Source organism: Mauremys reevesii, linkage group 1 (assembly GCF_016161935.1).
Source record: "Mauremys reevesii isolate NIE-2019 linkage group 1, ASM1616193v1, whole genome shotgun sequence".
NCBI lineage: Eukaryota > Metazoa > Chordata > Testudines > Geoemydidae > Mauremys > Mauremys reevesii.
The window spans coordinates 252672657-252688729 of NC_052623.1; the positions used below are offsets into that span (position 1 = coordinate 252672657).

The 16073-nt window shown below is 47.0% G+C and overlaps 1 protein-coding gene across 5 annotated transcripts in view; it reads right to left on the minus strand.

Annotated features, from left to right (window-relative positions):
* IQSEC3 (IQ motif and Sec7 domain ArfGEF 3) overlaps positions 1-16073 on the minus strand; it is a 68544-nt gene that overhangs the window by 50538 nt on the left and 1933 nt on the right. For all 5 annotated transcript variants that reach the window (XM_039547650.1, XM_039547661.1, XM_039547672.1 and 2 more), the window contains exon 2: positions 15413-15493. The gene's annotated coding sequence lies outside the window, so the exon portion shown is untranslated. The remainder of the gene's footprint in view (positions 1-15412; positions 15494-16073) is intronic.

A 16073-nucleotide genomic window follows, 5' to 3' on the forward strand; every position in this document is an offset into this window, starting at 1 on the left:
GCTCAGCGTGGTGTCCCACTTTTACTTTGGGAAATACAGTCATCCTAAGCACAGCCAAGTATGAAGTGTGTCCAAAGTGGGTTTGGCTTTGATCTGTTCTAAGGAGAGAGACTATTGCCAAAATTTAAATTCAATTCCTGGATCCAGGCACAGCTTCTGAATACTCCCACCCATAATATTCTAGACCATTCAGACTGGGGCCTACTTCTTGCTATTAGGAGGGACAGATGGATGGGCTTTGGCACACTTGGTGGAAACAAGTATAGGGCCAAATTCAGTGGAGACTTAAATGATGAGGTAAGTTATATGTTGGGTGTAAGATGGTCATAAAATGAGTATAAGTGGCAAAGTGGTGAAACCTGCATCACATGCACACAATGGGTGTGTGAACCAAGTTTGAGCTGAAGTTAATGGGAGCTGCACCCACTCATGCATTTGGTCCAATGGGAGTTGCATTTGCTTATGCCAAGGCTGAATTTTATCCCAGGGTGCTGGGGATGATGCAGTAATGGGGATGGGGATGTAAGTTAAGGTGGTGGTTTCTTAGACCCACTTTCTCCTGTCAATAGCTTTTCCTGATCTATCTCATTTTGTCCTCTTGGCATGTAAGCCATCTATTTTGCACATATGCAGAATGTTAAATTAATGCACATTACATCGCATTACCAGTTACTCCCATTTTCTGACCACTTGGATGAGAAATGTATGCCACTGCCTATGTCTCTGCTGAGTTTGGCCCAGATTTTTTTCTTCAGGTTTCCACTAATACTGGGCAGGGTATTTTTTTTTGCTGAGTCTTGTCCACATTGCTTTAAAATCATTCAGCAGCCAGTGGTTAAATCAGAGAAACAGAACGCTCTGATTCTGATCTCACAGCCACTTAACCAAAATGTTACTTACACTCACCCTGAAGTTGGCACTTCTCATGCCAGCTTTACATTTAGAGGGAATTGATGTGAGAAGTTAAGTCCATAAATGGTTATTAGCCAGGATGGGTAAGGAATGGTGTCCCTAGCCTCTGTTTGTCAGAGGATGGAGATGGATGGCAGGAGAGAGATCACTTGATCATTGCCTGTTAGGTTCACTCCCCCTGGGGCACCTGGCATTGGCCACTGTCGGCAGACAGGATACTGGGCTGGATGGACCTTTGGTCTGACCCGGTACGGCCGTTCTTATGTTCTTATGAGAATAGGTGGAGGGCGCTGAAAGTAGGTTTTAGTGAAAGCAACTTAGTCTTCGTCTACAATGGAATTTTAGCCATTTGTGTAGCTGAATCAATGCAAACCCGTAGCATAGTCAGGCAAAGCCACTGTTGCATTGGTGCAACTTATCCTGTCTTAAAACTGTGGTGTATTGGAAACTAGTTAAAAATGACAAGCTGTCACTTCAGGTGTGAGGGATTTCCTGGTCCTGCTTGCAGACTATGGTGCTCTAAGGGAAGCCATGTGGTCTGGGTCATCTGAGTCAGTCAGCAGACAGGCAATCTGGAAAGAGCTAGCTTCAAGCAAGGTGGGGTGAGTTGTGTCTCTGTTTTAGGGACTAGCCTGTTTTCTCTCTCTCTGTTTTTGGGTTCTCGCATGTTATCGTTCTGAATTTTAAGTAATAAAGTAGTGTTACGTTGCAACCTTCCAGCAAAGGTGTTTATATTTTTGTCTAGCTTCTCACTGTGTATGTTGTGAACATAACAAAAACTAGGGTAAAACCACCAGTGCAAATAACACTGCACTAGTGTAAATCACCTATCTGTTTATCTTAAGGTTTTATACTACTGTCTATCACCATAATATCTTTACACTAGTCTGTGTACGAGTGCTGCTACATCTCTCACTGAAACCCCAGTACAGACTAGGCTTTATACTCCTTCTAGACTCCCTTAGACTCACCTCTAAATTTAGTCCAGTATCAGTCCACTGTAGAGTACACTCCCTTGTGCCAGCCTAAGTTCTGTGCATTTCTTCTCTCCCATATACAGGACACATGCTTTCCTTTTTTCAAAAAGAATTGAATTGCCCATGAAAAATGACATGTACAAAGTTCACAGCTGAGGCTAGATTTATAAACCCAATGAACAGTTCAAAAGATTTGCAAAACCACCAGCCTTGGAGAGGTGGCTCTCCCCTAGTAAGTAAAGGGATGGTGGGAGTAGGTCACATGTGTATCTGAATGTTAACATGTGGGAATATGTCACACGTGGGTGGCAATATGTCACGTGTCGTTACTCAGGAATTTTCATTGCGGTTCTTATGTCTGTTCAGTGGTATTTCTGGATCCCAGCTGGATAGTTTTTCTCTCATCTTTCCTTCTTCCATCAGTGACTCCTACTTCACCAGCCTCTGGAACATGGGGTTCAGCCTGTGGAACTGCAGCCTCTCTTTCAGCCGCCCACTGTGTTTATGCCCTGGATGCCACAGTCTCTGCATTTCCGCCCTGTCTTTGTGGGTTAGACGCAGGAGGAGATCCTGCAGCTTGTCACTGAAGAATAGATTATGCGTGGCTACATCTCGCACGCCACCTGCACATACCAATGAGGTGTGAAAAACGCCAAGTGGACACTGAGGAGGAGGGAGTCTTATTCTCTTCAGGGTTTAATTACTTTTACTTTAACCCCAGACCCCTTTTGCCTCTGCAATGTTTGGTAAACACGACCTTTTAGAGGAGGAAAAAACAGATGGCAGCCTGCATTAGTGTAACTGCCCGCTCAGCGCCCCAGGAAAGGGAAACTTGGCTTCTCAGAAGCAGTCTTTCTGCCACTTCAACTCAGATCTCTTGGCTCCTTGTCCCTAAGGCGGGTTTGAACATCACTGAATTTGCTGACAAAAGCCTGCCTATGCAATCAAGCAGAAGATAGAATTTCACTGTTAAAGAAAGATGAGTTCAGGGCTGGGAGGAAGTGGGGCCTGCTTGGAGAAGGAACACCTCAGTTCCCCCAAATTTCATCTACCCACAAACTGAATCAGAAAGACTTGCACAACTCTTGGAGTCTGCGGAGCTGGTCACTGCCAGGTGGATGGTACAGCACAGTAGGAGTAATCTTGTGGACTGTATCCTTTTCAGCCTGTTGGGCTAAGCTTTGATATTGACTATGGCCTCCCAGAGATTATGGTTTCCCTCTTAGAAAACACCCACAAGTTAGCACTGAAAGCAATGAAGGATCCTACCTCACAGAATGCCTCAAGTTTCAGAGATAGTAAGACACATTGGCTTTGTTTCTGGCCTCACATATTTCATCCTCTGTAGTCAATGCAGCACTGTCCATGCAGTTATGACAGCAATCCCCAGTGATTAACTGTCCTTTGTGTTAACCTCAGGAGAAAGAAGCTCAAATACCCTCAACAGCAGCAGCAATGTGATCTCCCCAACAAATGTATCCCAGTCACCAGCAACCTGCCTGAGAGATGAAGTTCAGATCCAGAGCTGGATTTACCCAAAGTTCCAGAGAGGTCAGATCCATCATTTTGGTTTGGCCCGTTTTACAAAGAGACCAAGAAAGAGGCTTTCAGATTAGAACTTCCCCACCTCAACTTCTCCATCACTGTCACCAGCCCAGGCAGTGGGAGCAATGCTCTACTCCTCTTCCTCACAATCATATGTGTCACAGCAACTTCCAACCCAGCTTCACCATCTTTGCCTTCTACACACTTTTATCCTTTCTAAGTCATTGCCCTTCACTGAGTCTTTATTCCCTCTTCTAGCTCTCTTTGTTAGAATGGTGACGAGATGGCTCAGTAGCCTACACCTCTAGTTTGTCATATCTAGACATGCAGGGCCTACAGATTCAATGTAACCTCAGTCTTTCATCTTTCTGAGGCAAATAAATTAATCCCATTCTGCATTTTGTTGTATAGGGATCTTACAGATGAGATCATAAAAAGACAGGATTTTATATTGACAGCAAAGATCTAGTGGCACTTCTATACTAAGGGTCAGATCCACAGCCTGTGTAAATTGGCATAGCTCACTGGAGATTTGCTGATTTTTACCAGGGGAGGATCTGGCACTGTAAGTACAACTATGTTTTTGAAACCAGCTCATAACCTGCTCATCCAATCTTGTTGAGCTGTGTCCCCATATCAACATTTTTCTCAATAGAGTAATGTGCCAACCATTTTTGTGCATATTGTGATATTAGTGCCTTCTTGGAAATCCCGGGCAGCTGCCCCCTATGGCCACAGAGCCCAGAGAACATGTACACAAAGCAGCACCAGCAACGCATGGAGCCATGCTCTCCAGGGTGTCTAACCCTACAGAGAGATGGGAGGGAGGAGGAACAGTCAACCCAGTGACACAGACAGGCATAGTTGTGCGTGTGCCATCTACACAGCAAAATAAACTCATAACATAAGTATGTTCACAGGAAGGTCACAGTGTGCCATCCTAGGCCACTGGTAAAGGTGACACATGGCTGCTGCCACAGTGACTAACACAGCTGTCCATGTGGCATGTGGACACAATCCTTATTTATAGACAACCACCTCACTAGCTTGAGACAAGGTCAGTTAAAAGTTACCGGCAAGCATTTTCCAACCTGGTGCCCAATGTAAGCACCTAAGGAAATGTGGCCATATGCGCAGAAGTGCAGACCAACTCTAGCACCCACAGACTTCAGTGAGACTTGTGGGCGCTCTCCATTTCTGAAAATTGGGGCCATTTTTTATTTAGGTGCCGAAATGTGAATGTAGTAGCCTAATTTTATACCTCCAGGTTTGAAAAATTTGGCCATAGGGTAGACAGGGCCTAAGAATCTACCCCCGTATCTGAGCTAAATGTCCCCTCACTCTTGTGCAGCAAGCATGCTACTGGCTCTTGCGCAACACACCAGAGGGAGCTGCATTTCAGTATTATCACATGCATCTCTATAGGCTGGTTTGTAAAGTGCTTTGGGATGAAACATGATATATAAATGTAAAATATTATCTCATTGGCCTCCATTTAAACACCATCTCCTCCACCCCATCTCATTATCCTGACTAGAAACCTCATCAGCTTCATCTTTACCTACGGGTCTTGATATCTCCAGTCATCCCCAGCTTGATCAAAGTTACCCCAGTCCTTCTCCTCTTCATCACCTCTGTGCCACTCCCCAACATTCTCTCCAGGCAGCATAATGCAAAATAAACGTGTACAGTGGCCAGGAAAGAGCAGAGGAGTAGCAAGCATGTGTAAATCTTATATGCTCTTAGATTCCAGTGAGTGTGATGACTTGAGTTGAGAAGAAGCCCTAGCAGCATGTGCTCCTCTCACTATCTTGTTATAGTCATTGCCTGTGAGATCTCCATCCTCCTTCTTTCCATGCTGCCCACAAGACCCTGCTCACTGCCACCTTTATCCCATCATCACCAGCTCCCTCCACTCCAGCAGCAGGTTTCATAGTGAGGATCGTTTTGCCACTATGGCTGGGACTTTTCAAAGGGAGTTGGGTGCCCAAATCCCACTGAATTTGAACTCCGATTTGTGCCTTTGCAAATCTCCTCTGGTCAGGATGTTCATTGCCACAGAGAAGAGGGTGACTCCATTGTCACCTGCTGCTCACAGACCGACATGGTGGCAGACAGACAGTTCTGACGGGAAAAGCCTCCCACTCTTTGCCGGCTGTTTAAAGAGACAGCTCTTAGTTGCCCTTTGGTGTGCTCCCCTTTTAGACTGTCAGGCCTGAGCTTTTTATCTCTTCCTACAGGATCTGAGAGTTTGTCAGGGCCACCTGCTGGGTTGAAAAGGGAGTGGGAGAAGGGGCTTTGGCTCACAGAACCATTTTTTCACGACAGCTTATTGCAGTTTGAATACAAGGCATGTTTCGCAGAGGGACGAGTGGAAATATGGACCCACAAATACATCCTCTTCTGCTGATGAGGAAAGCATGCACTGCTACACAGGGAAGGATAAAGGGCCATTCCGGTGCTTGTGCTGATATTTTACTGCATGCAAATCTGCTAATAAAAGCTTATTCACTGCTGTTACTCCAGATTTACAGTATAAATGGGAATATCCTGGCCCAAAGGTCCTACTCCATTCTCTCTCAAACATGCCTTCTCTCTTACTCTCTCTCTCTGATTCCTTTTCTCTTTCATGCCATTCTATCTTCTGCCTTTCTTTCTGTTCCTCTCTGTCTCCTTGCCCTCTGTACCACTTTTTGCGCTCAAGGGAATCAGCTGCATACAACGAAGAACACTAAGGTCACCCCCAAACCAGGACTGAGCTGCCCAGCATCCTCTTCCAATGTTATAACCATGAACCTGTAGCCTGTGGAAGTTACACCAAACTGGGGATCAACTGTGACTGATCCTCTCCCAGTGTCATTGCCACCATCATGAACACAACAAACACCAAACTCTGTTCCATGTGGGAGGAGATCATCAGGGTGCTCCCCACCCCATGTCTGGGTTTCTCTATGGCAGGACCTGAATATGCAACAGAGTAAACATAGAGAAAGAAGAGCAGGAAAGATTAACTCAGGTGAAATGACAAGCCGTGGAGTTCTTTGTGACTCTACCAGCCTCAGGTTCTCAGAGCAAGCTGGCCACAAAACGCACGCTCAGTCTGATGTGTATTTTTCAGAATCTACAGGGTGAGGCTTAGGTCTGGTTTCCTTTGGACCCTGTCTCCTGACTTCTTCCCACTGGAAGAAGTGGATGGAGGGCAAACCTACAGGAGGACGTGACAAGCAGAACTCCAGCTGCTGCCAGAGATTATTCGCTTCTGCTCAAATGCTCAGCAGTTCTGCAGTTCCTTCCCCTCACCTGAAGGTCAGGAGCTGATTCCTGAGGCAAGCTGGAGGGAAATGGCTGTGCCTGCTGCTGGGAGGCAGGAACAGGAAGCTGCCCACTTTATGGCCTTGAGTCAACCTTTCAGTCCCACCAAATCCCCATTAACAAACAGAGCTACTGTGGTTTTGTGCTTAGAGCACCCCTGCTGTTTCTGTTGCTGCCTTCAAAGTGAGCAGCTCCCATGTTCAGAATAATTTCATAATGAATGACAATAATCCCCTATAAGAAACCCCAAAGAGCTGCTGGTGTCTGGTGGAAAATTGGGTGGGGGGATGTTTTGCTCTATAGCCAAACTCCACAGACCCATCCCGCTCTGTTTGTGGCATCCCCATAGCAGCAATTGCTATGCCTCAAACAGAAGATTATTAGGTCTACAGGGAGGACAAAATAAGAAATAGATGAGCTGCTCAGAAACAAAAATCCTCTCTTCATGCTGGTGACCTCAATAAGGGAAAGAAATGAGGAGAAAAGAGTGCAAACAAGATGTGCTAGTAAAACAGAATTGTTGATGAAACTTCTCTTATTTCTTTTTTAAAATAATGTTGTGTATACATTTAGTTGTGGGGAAATGAGCCAGGTTAAAAGCCTCAGATGCTGACGTTCCCAGTCCTCAGGACCGGTATAACATGGACAGTGGCAGTGCAAGCTTTCTCCACGCTGTTTCCATCCTGACCTGGAGGGGCCAAACTCTACGAATTAGGTGGATGTTCAGTCTCCATGATCCATGCAATCTTGGAGCTCCCTGTTGACACGGCCAGCAAGGGGGGCAATTAATGACAGCTGTGATGCTGATTTGTGGGCGGGCAATAGATCCCCTAGATTACAGACTGGAACCACCATTGCACAGGCTAGAGAACAACCGCCAGAGGATAACAGCCATCATTCACAGCAAACCCAAGCTGGATGGAATCAGTGACCTCAAGGCGCCAGGCTCCATACCCTATCATCAATCCTGTCAGCCAAAAAGCTGGCAGAATTCTTTCTACATACGATACTGTTACAGTGTTTTCTGTAAGGCATCAGCCGGCCTTTCACAAATATAAACATAAGGGACCAAAATCAACTCTCATGTAACTCAGTGGAGTTACATCTGGGATGGATCTGGGACAATTAAAAACATATTCAGAATCTTCATCATTCCCTTCCTGGCTCCAAGTCTTGTAGAAAGGTGTCTCAGTGCGGCGTAGAGTGGAGGATGCCTGGACTAGGGAATGATTCAATTCCCATTGACTTCAATGGCTCCAGCCTTAGAGAGCATCACTGTCACACATCCAGTCCAAACTAAAGGTGCTGCTAGAGTCTTGTGGAATTCTGGGAAGCAATTTCGAGTGACAGGGGCAAAACCTAAGATGGCCCAGGGCAAAGTGGTGGGTGGATTTTACAAAGCAAAGTATGATGGACTAATGAGAGGGGCTCTGGGATACAATAGTGTGATCGCAGGTCAGGGGCATGCCGCTGAGACAACTCAACAGTGAGCATTTACAGTTCTCTTGTGTTAATGCCTTTCAAAGTTTACAGAGGTATGTTTCTTCCCATGAAGAGAAGTAATACAAGCACGACAGAAATAGGTCAGGTGAAGACACAGAAAGAGGTGAGGGCAAATAACCTTCCAGGATAAAGGGGAATCAGAATTAAGGAACCAGAAATAATGTGGCTTTCACCCTCTTCCCACTGCTGCCCAAGACATCTGCTCATTGCCACATCTGCCCAGGCAGCCTGGAGGAGTGCACTGCTGCATGAGAGGCCATGTTTCTGCTGGCCAGAGGCCTGACACCTTGAGGTATTTAAACGAACATTGTCCAGAATCTATCCACTTGCTTGTTACCCCTTGTCATAAACAGATAGTTAAGGGTTAAAGTCTCTTTTACCTGTAAAGGGTTAACAAGCTCAGTAACCTGAGGAACACCTGACCAGAGGACCAATCAAGGGACAGGATAATTTCAAATCTCTGTGGAGGGAAGGCTTTGTCTGTGTTCTTTGTTTGCTCTGTGTGCTCTCTTTGGATCTAAGAGAGGCCAGACATGTCTCCAAGTTCTCCTGGAGTATTTTCCTACTATCCAGTATAGTGAGTATTAGTTAAAAAGGTGAATTAGTCTTTTGAGTTGCTTTCTATATTTGCAATTGTGTGTTTGCTGGATAAATTCTTTATTTCTGTTTGCTGTTACTTTGATTATTCTGAGGAGGAGGGAGAGGGGTATAAGTCAGACCCTGTGATATTTTTCCATCCTGGTATTACAGAGATAGTGTACTTTCTTTTGTTCTTTTAATAAACTCTTTTCTTTTTAGGACTTGAAATGCAACCAAGAGAAGAATCAATCAAGGGAAGGGGAGGGGGAGGTGAGTCCCTCTTTGTGTTGAGTCAAGGATTTGACTTGGTGTGTAATCTCTCCGGAGCAGGCTGGAGAGGGGGAAGGAGGGGAGGGGAACTGGCTGTTTCTCTCTCTCTCTGGTAAGATTCAAGGGGTTTGAATCTGGGTTCCCCAGAGGACGTTTTGGGGGAACAGGGAGTGTGTCAGACACTTAAAAACTGACTGGTAGCAGCGAGAACCAGATCTAAACTAGGATTTTAGTTCAGAGGAGTCCATGCAGGTCCCTATCTTGGAACCCAAAAGCTCCAAGTGGGGGAGTAGACCTATGACACCCCTGGCCACAGGGTGCCATGCACATGGGATTGCTTCCATCTTCCATTAATGTATGTTAAACACTTAGCAGTTCAGAGATGTGGCAAGAGGGAATTTCACCATGGCTACAGGAGAGGCTGACCTGGAGATGAGACCAAAGGCTCATTTCCTCACTGGTAATTGGTGCTGAGATTCCAGGCAGTGGCCAGGCTGTGGCAGTGACTAATCCGGCAGGCACTTTAGGAATGAGTATGCAGCTGTTTGAAGTCTCAACTGTATTGAGTTAGGATTTAATTGCTCTGTAATTGTGAAGTAAGCACTTGCCAATTGCACTGCTCACGTTTAAACCCTGCTCTAAGCAGCACTTTATAGAGGGAAAATTAAATCTCAGAAAGAAACTAGTACATGCAGATCCCATAGGCACAGATCCCCTACCCTCCCCATAGACAGTTCAGATCCCAGCCCTCCTGTTCAGCTCAGATCCCAGCCCCTTTTTGTCCACCAGAGACAGCTACATCCCACTACCTCTCTCCCTTCCAAAACCAACTCAGATCCCATCCCCTCTCCCCACAACACCACAGACAGTTGGAAATCACCTTCCTTGCCCAAAAACCCAGCTAGGATCCCATCCCCTCCTGCCCACACAAAGATACGTGGGATCCCATTCATGCTGCTTAGGGACAGGACAGGGTTGCACCTATCTCCAGCACAAACCCACAGGAATTCCACCTGAGCGTCTTAACATATTTTGTAGAACTTTTCCCATCACTGGTACAGTTAATTTTTCTGCTGATTTGCTCTGCAGCTCTGCGGGGGGAGCCTGAGGCAGCCTCCAAAAAGCCCAGGAAAGGCAAGTGAATGAACATGCTGTTCCCTCCAATTGTGATTCCAGCCTTTCCTCTCATTACTCTAATAGAAACAAATCTTTCTCATCTTAGTCCCATTACCTCTCACAAAGGCAAATGGTGTGTAATCCCATTAGAGATGGGTTGCTGCTGGACACATTTTAAGGTCATTGTTCTGGGACGCCAGACTCCACTGTGTGAGACTGGGATAAGCGGGGACGCAATTACTGGGTTATTCAAAGCCCGAGAATGAAGCTCTGCTGTTAACAACAGAAGCCAGCATGAAAAGAGCAGTCACCTCATGAAATTATGGGGTTTGGTCAAATCAGAGTCTAAGCAGCACTCAGGAAAAGAGCAGGGCAGGTTGTCAGTGCCTTCTCCATGAAGTCTCCTGTGCTCTGGGGCCTGACCTTGGCTAGCCCTGGGCCCTCATATCTCCCCCATGAAGTTTCCTTTATCATCACTAATATTTATTATTTGCCTTGCAATAGTGCCTAGCAGCCCCAGGCATGGACTAGGACCCCTTTGTGCTAGGCGCTGCACAGACCCAGAACAAAAGATGGTCCCTGCCCTATAATCTCAGCTACAACCTAATCTTTCCTCTGTAACCTGTATCTGGGTATCCTTAGCACAGCCCCACAGTGTGAGGCTGGCTGCTGGTGCCACTTCCAGGACTCTGACTCTACACACTGGACCTGGGTATCCCAGACACAACCTCAGAGTACAGATCTGTCTGCCAGTGCCAGCTCTGTGAGAGCTTCTTTGGTCTTCAAAGCTGGTCCTGGTGATCCCTAGCACAGCCCCCTGTCAGAAAACAAGGTGAGCTGTTGCATCTAGAAGTGCTGGGAGCCATAGCCATCTAGAGACTCCATTTTGCTTGTGGCTGACAGTGCACTGAATCAGATGAGGAAGGGCAGGAGCAACTGAAAGTGCCTCACTGAGCTGGTCTCTGTTGAGGAGTTAGACACTGACCTTCTCTCAATCAGTTCTCACCCACCGGCATTTCAAAGTCTTTCCTGATGGATGGGCAGCAAAGACAGGGTCAGCTTTGCAGAAGAGAGGAGAAGGGAAACCACACCATGACAACAGACAACAAACATCACCACAAAACACACAGAGACAGCTGCTTCCTGGCCCCTTGCTACTGACAGGTATTGCCCTCCTGCTGTTTTGTCCCAGTGCTTATTGCCCAGTGTTCCTCTCTTGCCACCCTCCACCTGTTCTGGGGTCTCAAAGTCACCCTCCAGCTGCCCCATCCCTGTGCTGAATGCTTGCTGGTACCCTCCTGCCACCCTGTCTCTGCTCTGATGGCTTGGTGCCATGCCTCCCTGTGTTCTAGGTGCCAGGTCTTACCTTCATCTCCTTTGCTCACTGTCTAGCATTACCCTCCCACTGCCCCATCCCCAGCAACCCATCTGGTATTTCCTTCCTACTGTCCCAGGAGAGCAGGACAGTTTCCGCAGCCTCCACGCACTGGTGGTGCCCTTGGCTTGTAACCCTTCCCACTGGAATAAGAACCTTGCCACTTCTGTAGGTCCTGCCATGTGGTAGTTAGGACTGAGCCTAGGTTCCCTACAGGAGAGAAGTCAATGGCCCAGCCGCCACTGGAGTCTCCAAAGTCCCTTGAAGAGACAAGAGTCACTTCCCGGCTTATGCTTGTTATTAGTCCCTGTTCTCTTTAATCGGCTTAGACTGATGAGCCGAGGCAGCAGCAGGGATCAGCCGGGCTGTTTAATTAAAGGATTCCAGCTCAGCCCTGCAGTTTGGGAGCTTGTGTAAATGAGCTGGAAGTACATTATTTAATCTGCGGCGCAGAGAGGAGTCAAGGCATTAATGAAGCAAACTCTAATTAAAACTAGACGGCTGATGGTTATTAGCAGCATCAATTCTGACAGGATTGATCTCATTTAGGGAAATGTCTGATCTTGGACAAAAAGGAAAAAAACCCAACCTGGGTTATCTAATAGACAACAGCATCACACTGTTGGGATCACACTGTCACGTGATACAGACACTGAGACACAGCCTACATTTAAGGATTGCTAATTGAAAAGCGGACAAGTCTGTATCTGTTTCTGGCCCCATAAAGCTGGAGAGGTTCAAACCATCTTTATTCTCCATGCACAAACTTCTCTCAGGGAGGGACAGGTGTGGGGCTATGCTTTATTATTTTGAGGCAGGGAAGAGGGGTCTCTATAAGGTCCCACCACCTATTTTCCTTTCCATTTACTTCCTTTCCATCATCCTCAAGGTTCTGAAGTCATGGAAACCCACCTTCCTTCTAGCCATGGAGCTCTGGAGCCCATCAATGCTGCTCCAGGGGTCAGCTATGGGAGGAGAGCCCTTGATGACAGTGACATGAGGTGCTTTCTTATCCTCATGGGCTAGATAAGCATATTGCATACCGGCAGCTTGAAGGCAGGTGCTGGGGAGGGGTAAGACACTGAGCGCAGGACCCAAATTTGGATTGCCCATAGGGGAGAGTCATTCCTCACACCCAGCTGGCCTTTGTATCACTGGCTTAGCGATGCCACAATGTGCCTGGGAACTTTCCAGAACTTCATCATCTTTCCAGGGAATATACTTCCTCAGCATGATGGCCAAGCCATGAGGAAGTTGCAGTGGGTTGTAGCACCACAGCTGAGAGGGAGACTGGCTCTATGAGAAGGAAGGAGGGAGACTGAGTACCAGGTAGACTGTGATAAGCTAAGACAGGCAGGGTCAATGGCATGAGGCAGGCAGAAAGCTGTATAAAAGGGCTTAATCAGGAGCCCAAACTGCGAAGTTCATTGGGGAAGTTTGGATGCTGACCTAGATCCAAGCTCCGTGAGTAAAGCTCAAGTGCAGGCTTCAACATGACAAATGCTGAGACGCTTTCAAACAACTGATTATGGAATAATTTCTTCTGCCTCCATTCACCTAGCAGATCTGGAGGCAGGAATTCTGTGTTTTCCCAGCATTACTACAAACAGCAAGAGAGTCCAGGACATTCTGGGCACCAGTGGCTTGCAATGTCTTTGCCTGCATTGTAAGGAGTTGTTGGGTTAATGAGAAGGGCTGTGGGGTTAGGCACACAGCAAGTAACCATAGAGTTTAAGACCTCCTGGGAGTGACTAAGTCATGTAGGCCAGGGACACACAGGGTCTACACTGCAATAAAAGACCCATGGCTGGCCTGGGTCAGCTGAGTTGGGTTCACAGGGCCTAGGCCGTAGGGCCCTGGTATAACATTTTATAACATTGTTATATACAGATATATATTATATAAAATGTTACAACATTGCAGTGTAGATATTCGGGGTCAGACTGGAGCCCAGGCTCTGAGACCCTGTGAGGTGGGAGGGTCCCACAGCCTGGGCTCCAGCCCAAGCCCAAACATCTACATGGTAATTTTATAGCCCCACAGCCAGACTTGGGCCAGCTGCGGCTCTGCTGTGGGTCTTTTTTTGCAGTGTAGACATAACCACAAAGGACTAAAAACTAAGCCAGAAAAAGCCACAGACACATTAGAAATGAGGTAGAGTAGGGAGGGGGCAGGGCCCAAAGGCCAGGGTTGTGGACACTGAAAACCCAGGATAAAAGGGGTCACAGTCAGGCCAAACAAGGCATATGACCCATAGTTTTATCTTTCCAAAGCTGCAGGTGAGAGGCCAAACTGTCTCTAGCACAGCAATGTCCACAGACTTAACTTCCTCATAGGGCTTGCATTCCTCTATCACACTCATTGAAGTTTCCCTGCCTTCCTTCCACATTTAGTCTTGGCTACTAAAGAGCAGGAGAGAGCCCACTCTCCCTGCCCCTCCCTGAGTACAGCAGGACCCCACACATCCCCCGAACGCACGTGCCCATTTGTTCTCTTCACAGCAGTCAGTTCTCAAACTTTTCACTGCACGGTGATCAGAATGCAGAGGCTGTTCCAGAGAGCAGGACAAATCAAGAAAAACAGCATATTGCAGACCACCGCCCTGCCTCTGCAACTCACCTGCCCCACACCGCCTGGAGCCATTCCCAGGAATGCTGGCTTCCGATGTTAATGTCAAAGGTCAGATGAAAGACTATCAAAGGGATATAAATCTCTAAAAACAAACCCCCTAGCTGCCAAAAGCAGGAGTAGGAGAGGGTGAGAGAAGAAGGAGCATGTGTCCATGTGAGACAGAGAAGGATGGGAGGGTGTGGGTGAGAGGGAGCTGGGAGAGGGCTAGGATGAGAGAGAACATGGAGAGTGGAGGCCGCATCTATTTCGGCATCTTATCTATCCCAAGTATTTCTGAGATGCCTGTCAACATGGTATCTAAGTGCTGGGAAAGCAAGACTTAAAGTGGACTGGTACACCCAGACTTTCAGATTCAGCTAAAAAGGTCATACATCTCCCAGGTGGCTCCTGACAAAGGACAAGGGAGAGAATGAAACAGTCATGTCAAAAGCTGCACTTTCCAGTGGCAAACTGGGAGAGTTGCATTGACCAGCCCCAGGTTCAGGCATTTCCGAGCACACTGCCTACCGTTTTCAGGACATGCCGTTCCTAGCAATGGAACTGTAGCAAGTAGCCCAGGCATGGGGGGCAGGTTCTGTTTGTGCACTGCTGACTGGAAATGGATCTCCTGGCTTGTTTTTGATTTGTCTTCTCTTTTTTGGGTTCAGTTCTGATGCCCGCTGCCAATCAGAGAGGGTTGCATCAGTCTCAGTTGTGTGGTCAATGTGGGTCCATGCCATGCTAACTTGTACACAGTCTGGTGCCATTACAGTTACCCTCCCCTGGAAAATTCAGCCCATTTCACCTGGCAACCCACACTGCAATAGCTTAAATAGTATTTAAACAAGCTGTACCACTTGTTAAGAAATTCCATTGTTGGCACTTCTGTGAGACCAGCCTGAAGCCCTGGTGGAAGGTGTGGGTGGGTATGAGAGAGAGAGTGAGACCGAGGGTGTGCTTGTGTGTGTGTGTGGACGCTGAGGGAGGGGTGTGTGCGTGTGTGTGTGATTTAAATGTACTGGATGGCATATCTGGGAGAGAAGAGTGGGGTGTGTGTGAGGAAGAGCAGTGGTGGGGGACATGTTTATAGGAGGAATGGGGGTGAATGACAGCAGGGTGTGGGGTATGTATTTGGGGCAGGGAGGAGAGTGATGAGTACTGAGAGGAGGAGAGGGATGGAAAGGAGAAGCCCATGGTTACAGCAATCTCCCACCTTGGTGAGGAATCCAGAGATGAAGGCTTCTGCTCTGCATCAGCTGCTGGGCAGCAGAACTGGTGTAAAACAGTTTCATTCCTGTAAGAGAAGACAAACGGTGGCAGGTAAGAGTTCATCTCAGTCTTTGACAAGCTCATGGGACACTGTCCTGTCCAAGTCTATTCCTGGGCATTGCAGCTGTTCAGTGATGGTGGCTCTTTACAGCTGAGGAGAAATCAGATGATAACATGAATCCTTCAACCCAGGAGGTGGGGAATGGAGCATGATAGGAGAGAGTAGTCATCTCCCCTCCCTCCCATGCCTTGCCACTAGCATCATGCTGCATAGAGTGAGGCAAAATGTTTCAAAGGAAAAGTTTTCTTTGTCAAAAAAGGCCTTTTATTTTAAAAAAAGTGTAATGAAATACAGTTGACTTTTTTCTATTTTTTTAAATGTTAGTTTTGCTGAATGTGGAGCAAATGCTTTGTTTGCTTGGATGCTGTTTCAACACTCACTTAATTAGTAAAAAGTCAAGCATTTTGGGAGGGAATTTTTTTCTGAATCCTGCAAAATGGAAACACTGAAATCCTCCCTCCCCTATACATGTTGTTTTCTAATTCAACCAGCTGTAGTGCAGGACTGTCACCTCACTGGCACTTGCAGAGAGCGCCCCTCTAAC